Source organism: Macrobrachium nipponense, chromosome 27 (assembly GCF_015104395.2).
Source record: "Macrobrachium nipponense isolate FS-2020 chromosome 27, ASM1510439v2, whole genome shotgun sequence".
NCBI classification, from domain to species: Eukaryota; Metazoa; Arthropoda; class Malacostraca; order Decapoda; family Palaemonidae; genus Macrobrachium; species Macrobrachium nipponense.
Window position 1 is genome coordinate 32,740,862 of NC_087216.1, and position 9,050 is coordinate 32,749,911.

Genomic DNA, 9,050 nt, shown 5'->3' on the forward strand with positions numbered 1-9,050 from the left:
TTTCCAAGATCCCTACCAAGAAGGATGGATCTTCTCAGACAACCACACTTCAAGAGGTACCACCAAAACCTCCCCGCTCTCCCGCTCTGACTGCCTTTCGACTATCGAAAGACTTGTCAGAGCGAGAGGCTTTTCCTCGCGAAGTGGCAAGCGCGATCGCGAGAGCACGCAGAACCTCCACTACGAAAGTATACCAATCAAAGTGGGAGGTATTTATGAAGGTGGTGTAGATCCAAGAAGTTGTCCTCCTCCACTACCTCTATAGCGGAAATTGCTGATTTCCTGCTATTCCTGAGAGAAAAATCTCAATCTAGCCGTATCCACAATAAAGGGATAACAGAAGTATGCTCTCGGCTGTATTCAGGAACAGAGGTTTAGATCTGGCAGATATAAAGATCTCCACGATCTCATAAGGTCTTTTGAGACTTCAAAGTCTAAGGACCAGTACCGTCCGAACTGGAACCTTGACGTAGTCCTAAAGTATCTGTCATCGGAAAGATTCGAACCTCCTCATCGGGCATCGTTTAGAGAGCATTACCCGAAAATGCCTATTCCTATTATCTTTAGCTACGGCAAAGAGAATTAGTGAATTGCATGCTCTGCAGGATAAGTAGGATTCAAGGAGACTCAGCGATTTGCTCGTTTAAGACCCTGTTTTTTTAGCGAAAAACGAGAATCCTACGAATCCCTGGCCTAAGTCATTCGAAGTCAAAGGCATGTCGAGTCTCGTAGGCAGAGAAGCAGAGAGGTCTCTATGCCCTGTTTTAGAGCTCTGAAGTTCTACCTTCAAAAGAAAGCATCAAATGGGAGGCTCTAGACAAGGGTCTTTGGTGCGCGGTCCAAAAAGACCCCACAAGACTGATGTCCAAGAATGCGCTGGCATTCTTTGTAAGAAACGTCATTACAGACGCTCATAAGAAGGCCTGTCCTGACGAACAGTTACAACTGTTGAGAGTAAAAGCTCATGAAGTGAGAGCTATAGCGACGTCTCTCTCGTTTCATAAGAATATGTCGCTTAAAAACATCATAGATACGACATTTTGGAGATGCAACTCAGTATTTGCATCTCATTACTTGAAAGACGTGCGTGTGACATATGAGAAGTGTTTTTCTCTAGGTCCTTTCGTATCGGCGGATACGATTCTGGGTACGGGAGCCGACACAATCCTTAAATGTATATACTTTTCTTCTTTTTGGATATGGTCGAGAGTCTCTTCGAACAATGGAGGACTTAGGCTAGCACGGGCGGCCGTCTATGTTGTTCAGTAAGAGAATTCTTGTCATATCCAATTAGTTGAGTATAATTTTTTTTTTTGATTATGTATGTGTGCGTAGTGCTTTTGAGTTACGGTTGTTGTGACGAGTTCGGGGATAACTCGTAACAATCCTTAGTTCTAACATATGGTTAGGATCAGGTGGTCGGGATTGGTTGTGTGCTCCTTCATAAGGTGTATTGTCATATAAGTGGATCAGCACCCATTGACAAAGTCCGTTTTAGGCTCTGCCGAGTAGTGGGTAAGACCCCATCGGCAGACCCACACAAGAACTCTTGCCATAGATCATATCTCGCTAAAGTTTCTTGAGGTGATGCAGACTACTGGGCAAACACCCACGAAGTCTACCACCTATCAGGTAGGAACCAAGGTTTTATTTATACCTACAACATAATGTTGTTTACCTGTCTATTCCATATAGTAGCTGTCTCTTACCCTCCACCGAAGGGTGCCAATCAGCTATGTATATATCTGACAGGTAAGTTGATTGTATGAAAATGATATTGTTATGTTACAATAAAGTTTCATACATACTTACCTGGCAGATATATACAATTAAAGGCCCACCCAGCCTCCCCGCAGGAGACAGGTGGAAGAGAGAAAATATGATAGAAAACGGGGATGGTTCCTATCCTGCCGCCCAGGGCAGCAGGTAGATCACCTGACCTACCTGTAGCGAGTGGCGCGAAATTTGAATTTCTGTCGGGGACGACGGAGTCTTAGCTATGTATATATCTGCCAGGTAAGTATGTATGAAACTTTATTGTAACATAACAATATCATTTTTATACATTCAACTTCCCTGCCAGATATATACTTAGCTATAGACTCCGTCGTCTCCGACAGAATTTCAAATTTCGCGGCACACGCTACCGGTAGGTCAGGTGATCTACCGCCCTGCCCTGGGTGGCAGGACTAGAAACCATTCCCGTTTTCTAATCAGAATTCTTCTGTCGCCCGGGCCATCAACATTGTTGTTGGTTCCTCTCGATTGGTTTTTCTTTTTTTCACACCGGCAATTGATCTTCTTGACCGACTTTTGGTGACGTATCTGGATTGTTGGATTGGCATAACGCTTTTTGTGGACTGTTTTGTGGACTTGATTTTTTGGATTTTTCTTAAAAATGTCTGACTCTGGAATGGTTGTGAGACGTTGTGTGAATGTAGGCTGTAAGGTGAGGTTTGCCGAAAGCTTCGGTAGACCCTCACACTGTATGCAAGGGTTGCAGGGAGTATGAATGTTCTTTCACTAATACTTGCAAGGATGTGAATTTGAGTGAGTGAATGAAGAATCTAAACTAATTATTTGAAAAGTTAGAGAGAGAAGAGTGAGGAGGCTCTTATAGAAGTTTAAGTAGTTCGAGATCTGATCTAATTCCTAGCTTGGGATATTCCCCCCCAAGGGTAAGTATTGCTATTTCCTCCTTCCATTGACAGCCCCTTCTCCTATTGCAGAACCTGTAGATTCACGAAAGAACTTGCGGATCTAAAAGCAGCTTCAAGTTGATGGAAACAAATGGCTGCCCTGCAAGGTAAGGCTAGTGATTTTTTCAGTGGACAGTGATATGAGTGTCCCCAGTGTAGTGAGGGGGCATCTGGTCGGCTCCGCAACGCTCCTAGGTCTAGACCTCTTCCAAGCTCACATGCCCAGAGGAGAAGGAATGTCGAAAACCGAAAGGAGGTTGTGGAGAATCCCCACCGATCAGGTGTCCCTTCGGGCGGTTTCTGTGACACCCCAGACTGCCAAGGATCGCTATTGCAAAAGCGTCCTGCGTGAGTGTTTTTCGTTGTCGGGATCTTCATCTCCGAGACGTGATTGGAGGGATTCAGATCGCTCTCGACCACTCAAGAGGAGTTGGAAGGCTCCGACGATTGACTCGAGCCGCCCAGAAAACTTCCTGAAGGAGTCTCCTTCGGGAGTTAAGAAGGCAAGAATAGCATTCTTTCAACCAGAGTGAGAAGGAGTCGGAGGTGGAGGCTATGGACTCCTCCTCCTCCTCCTTCCCCTCCTCCCGAGGATAAAGAGGAGGCTACGAAGAGGTTCATGATGGCTATGCAAGAACAGATTTCGTCTTTTGTAGGAGTCATTTCAAAGGAGCCTCCTAGAAGGAAAGACTCTTCCCTTCTGATCAAAAGATCCTCCAGACGTATGGAGGTATCGGCCGCCAGGATCGATGCTCCTACTCGAGGTGAGGCTTCCTGTACGAACGTGGATGAACCGATCAGACGTATGGCACCGGCCAGGAGTGAGGAGTCACCCAGGAGGCAGGAGCCAAGAGCCAGGAGTGAGGAGTCACCCAGGAGGCAGGAGCCAAGAGCCAGGAGTGTGGAGTCATCCAGGCAGGAGGCAGGAGCCAGAGGCAAGAGCCAGGAGGCAAGAGGCAGGAGTCAGGAGTCGGAGGCAGGAGTCAGGAGTCAGGAGGCAGGAGTCAGGAGTCAAGAGGCAGGAGGCAGGAGCCAGGAGTCCGGAGTCAGGAGCCAGGAGTCCGGAGTCAGGAGGCAGGAGCCAAGAGCCAGGAGTGAGGAGTCACCCAGGAGGCAGGAGCCAAGAGCCAGGAGTGTGGAGTCATCCAGGCAGGAGGCAGGAGCCAGGAGGCAAGAGCCAGGAGGCAAGAGGCAGGAGTCAGGAGTCAGGAGTCAGGAGGCAGGAGTCAGGAGTCAGGAGGCAGGAGTCAGGAGTCAAGATGGCAGAGCGGAGCCAGAGTCCGGAGTCAGGAGCCAGGAGTCCGGAGTCAGGAGGCAGGAGTCAGGAGCCAGGAGGCAGGAGTCAGGAGGCAAGAGTCAAGAGCCAGGAGGCAGGAGTCGGAGACTCTTTCCTGGAATTTATGACTCTTCTCCAATGAAGCTCCTCTCCTTCAGATCGTAGGAGGTCTTGGAAGGACTCTCCCTCCAAACGAGAGCTTTCTCCTTCGTCTGATCGAGGTTTGGACGATTTGTCTGATGACGAACCTCCGGCAAATGAAGGACTCTCGAGTTATAAGGTCTTAGCCTCATTGTTGCTACAGAGTTTGGAGACTCTCTTAGTCCGGCGGCTCATCCTTCTCCTCGTTCTTCTCTCTTTTCGAGCTCGGCTACGGCAAAATCTTCGGCCTTTCTGAAAATGAAGCCTGCAATTTCTATGAAGAAGGCACTCCATTCTTTAGATTCTTGGATGGACAAGAAGAAAGAGTTGGAAAGACTGTATTCTGCATGCCTCCTTCCAAACTCCATGAAGATGAGGTATTTGGTATGGGACAGGAGAGACTATGGGTCTTTCTCTTCCTGCCTCGGCAGATGCGGACTTTTCCAATTTAGTGGAGGCCTCCAGACGTCACTCTTTAGGATCGGTCAGATCGACGTGGAGCACTTCGGAGTTGAACCACTTTCTAAAGGGACTTTTTGTCACTTTAGAGGTGTGTTCAACTTTCTGGATTGGTCACTCGGAGTTTCTGGCCAACAAATCTAAAGATCCGGAGTTTCTTAAAAACCCAGAGATTCTCCATAGCGTCCTGTCTTGCATGGACAAGGCAGTACAGGACGGTTCGGGAGAAGTGGCTTCCCTTTTTGGTGCTGGTCTTCTGAAGAAGAGATCAGTATATGGATCCCTATTATCAAAAGGGTTTCTCCGAGCCAGAGGACTGCTTTATTGTTCGCCCTCTGTCGGATCATCTGTTTCCTTCTCAGTTAGTGAAGGATATATCTCGCTCGCTAACTGAGAAGGCGACACAGGACCTACTAGTACAAACGTCCAAGAAAGGACGCCCTGTATGTCGACGATTAAGAAGGACTCTCGTCTCCTCAGCAGCCCTTTCGTGGAGGTGCAGCGGCTCGTCCCCCTGCCAGAAAAGAAGAGCTCTGACAAGAGAGGAAGGTCTTCCTTTAGACCTTTCAAGAAAACCAAATGACTTGTTGCTCCTTCAAGCACCAGTGTGCGCCAGACTCCTGAACTTTGCAGGTTAGTATGGGCAAAAAGGGGAGCGACCCTTGGTCAGTCTCAGTCCTAAAGAAAAGATCACGTAATCCCCTTCGAGGACGAGCCCTCCTCTAACATCTACGCCTCAGGAACTGTCAGCGAGGTACAGACACCCTGTAATGAGAAAGACTCTCCTTCAAATGGTGGAAACAAATGTGGGAAAAGGAGGCTATCGAACTTGTGCAGGATCCACACTCCCCAGGATTTTACAATCGCCTTTTTCTAGTACCAAAGGCATCGGGGGGTGGAGACCAGTTTCTGGACGTAAGCGCTCTGAATCGCTTTGGTTCAGAAAAAGAAGTTTCCGTATGGAAACGTCCGCTTCAGTAATGTCGCTCTTCGTCAGGAGATTGGGATGGTCTCTCTGGACTTGCAAGATGCGTATTTCCACGTTCCCATTCACCATTTGTCAAAGAAATATCTTCGGTTTGTAATAGGAGAACAAGATTTTTCAATTCAGGGCTCTTTGCTTCGGTCTGTCTACAGCTCCGCAGGTATTCACCAACCTGATGGCGAATGTGGCAAGATGGCTTCACCTAGAGGGAATAAACATCATCCCTCTACTTAGACGACTGGCTGATCAGGGCCAAGTCGGAGATTCAGTGCTTGGAGACTTATCAGTACAAGAACATGATAGAATCGCTGGGATTACTCGTGAACCTCGAGAAGTCGCAGCTGATCCCCAGCCAGAGCTTGGTCTATCTGGGGATTCAGATGGATTCTCGGGGTTTCGAGTATTTCCTTCGCGAGAAAGAATCACTCGAGGTTTGTCGAAAATCTCGAGCTTCTTAGAGAGAAAGACAGTTTCAGCGAGGGATTATCTGAGCCTTTTAGGGACCCTGTCCTCACTAGAAAAGTTCTTCTCTCTGGGGAGGCTTCATCTTCGCCCTCTTCAGTTTTTCCTGAAAGGGGTGTGGAGTTGAAGACGGGACAACTCTCGGACATCTTCCCTCTTCCACAAGAGATAAAGATCACTTGAAGTGTGGATCCTTCCTCTTCAAAAGAACGAAGGCGTATCGCTTGCCCTGCAGAACCCAGACAAGTGTTATAATTGCCGACGCTTCGGAGTCGGGATGGGAGCGACGCTAGGAGCAAGGGGAGGTGTCAGGCACCTGGACAAAGGAACAGGTGTCCTGGCACATCAATTGCAAGGAACTAGTGGCCATACACCTAGCCTTAAAGTTCTTCGAAGAGATAGTCAGAGGCGGGGTGATACAGATAAACTCGACAACACCACGGCTCTGGCTTACATACGCAAGCAATGGAGGCACGCACTCATTTCTCCCTCTTTCAGTTAACAAAACACCTGTTAACCTGGACAGAAGAAAGAGGCATAACTCTCCTACAAGATTTGTAGCAAGATAAAGAATGTGAGAGCGGACAGACTGAGCAGGAGGAATCAGGTCCTTCCCACAGAATGGACTCTACACGAAGAAGTGTGTCGAAGTCTTTGGTCCCTGTGGGGGAGACCTCACATAGACCTGTTTGCGACGTTCCTCTCCAAAAGAGTAGAGATCTTTTGCTCTCTAGTGAAGATCCGAGAGCCTTCGCAATAGACGCATTTCTCCTGGATTGGTCGGGTGTGGACGTCTACACCTTTCCCCCGTTCAAGATCCTGGGGGAAGTGCTCAGGAAGTTCGTAGCTTCAAAGAGCACGAAGTTGACACTAATAGCCCCATTTTGGCCAGCCCAGGAATGGGTCACGGAGGTACTGGAGTGGATAGTGGACTTCCCCAGATCTCTTCCAAACAGACCAGATCTACTCAGACAACCCCACTTCGAGAGGTTTCATCACAACCTCCCCGGTCTGCTCTGACTGCCTTTCGACTATCGAAAGACTTGTCAGAGCGAGGGCTTTTCTCGCAAGGCTGCGGGCTCTATCGCTAGAGCCCGCAGAGCTTTGACGAGAAGAGTATACCAATCGAAGTGGGAAGTCTTTAGGAGGTGGTGTAAGAGTCAGAAGCTGTCCTCCAGTACCTCTATAGTGAATATTGCCAATTTCCTCCTCTTTCTGAGAGAGGAATCACACCTATCTGTCTCAACAATAAAGAGATACAGAAGCATGCTGTCTTCAGTATTTAGAAATCGAGGGCTAGATATTGCAGACAACAAAGATCTACACGATCTAATTAGATCCTTTGAAACTTCAAAAGCAGCAACTCCTAGAAACACCTGGAGTTTGGAATCTGGACGTGGTCCTGAAATTCCTTTCATCGGATAAATTCGAGCCTTTACATCTGGCTTCCTTCCGCGACGTCACTAGGAAATGCTTATTCCTGTTGTCTCTCGCTACAGCCAAGAGGACGAGCGAATTGCACGCTCTAGATTCCACAGTGGGGTTCAAAGGAGATGCTGCCATCTGTTCGTTCCAGACAATGTTTCTGGCGAAGAACGAAAACCCGTCAAAACCTTGGCCCAGAAGCTTTGAAGTAAAAGGTCTATCTAACCTCGTAGGCAGAGAGACAGAGAGGTCTCTCTGTCCAGTGAGAGCTCTTAAATTTTATTTAGAGAGGAAGAGACAGATGGGAGCTTGTCAACAAGGTCTTTGGTGTGCTGTGAAGAACCCCAAAAGACTCATGTCCAAGAACGCCTTGGCTTTCTTTGTGAGAAGCGTAATTACGGACGCTCACAAGAACTGCTCGGAGGAATCCTTCGGTCTTCTAAAGGTTAAGACCCATGAGGTGAGAGCAGTAGCAACGTCCTTGGCGTTCCAAAAGATATCTCTTAAAAATATCATTGAGACTACGTATTGGAGATGCAATTCAGTGTTTGCATCTCATTATCTGAAGGATGTGAGAGTGACCTATGAGAAGTGCTTCTCTCTAGGTCCATTTGTATCAGCAGATACAGTGCTGGTCTTGGAGCAAAGACTGATCCTTAAAATATTTTGATTTTATCGTACATAAACCCTCTTGTCAGATATGTGCTTGGTTTTCTATTAGCAAGCTCACGGATGTCACACGGGCGCATAGTGTCATTGCTGGTAGGGGATCAAGGATATGTATGGCTAGCCGGGGAGTACAAAATTTTTTTTGTATATTTTGTATAAATGAAAGTGTAATTATGTTTCGATTTTTGGTTGTTTGTAAGGAGTTGGGGATAACTCCTTGCAATCTTAGAACTAACATGGATGTTAGGATCAGGTGATCCGGGATCGGTGTTGTGCTCCTTGAACAAAGGTGTATTGTCATGTTAGTGGAATAGCACCCAATGACAAGGCCTTTAGGCTCTGCCGAGTAAGTGGATAAGACCCCATTGGCAGACCCACAAGAACTCTTAGCCATAGATCAATATCTCGCTGAGGCTCTTGAAGCTAAGCAGACTCCAAGGCAGTAGCCGCGAAGTCTTCAGCCTAATAAGGTAGGAACCAAGGTTTATTAATCCTACAACATATGTTGTTTACCTGTCTATTTCAGTAGTTAGCTGTCTCTTACCCACCACCAATGGTGCTAATCAGCTAAGTAATATATCTGGCAGGGAAGTTGAATGTATAAAAATGATATTGTCATGTTACAATAAAGTTTTATACATACTTACCTGGCAGATATATACGATTATTGGCCCACCCAGCCTCCCCGCAGGAGACAGGTGGAAGAGAAGAATTCTGATTAGAAAACGGGAATGGTTCCTAGTCCTGCCACCCAGGGCAGGGCGGTAGATCACCTGACCTACCGGTAGCGTGTGCCGCGAAATTTGAAATTCTGTCGGAGACGACGGAGTCTATAGCTAAGTATATATTCTGTCAGGTAAGTATGTATAAAACTTTATTGTAACATGACAATATCATTTTTTCTTCGTCTGATTCCTCATCTAAAAAAGGATGG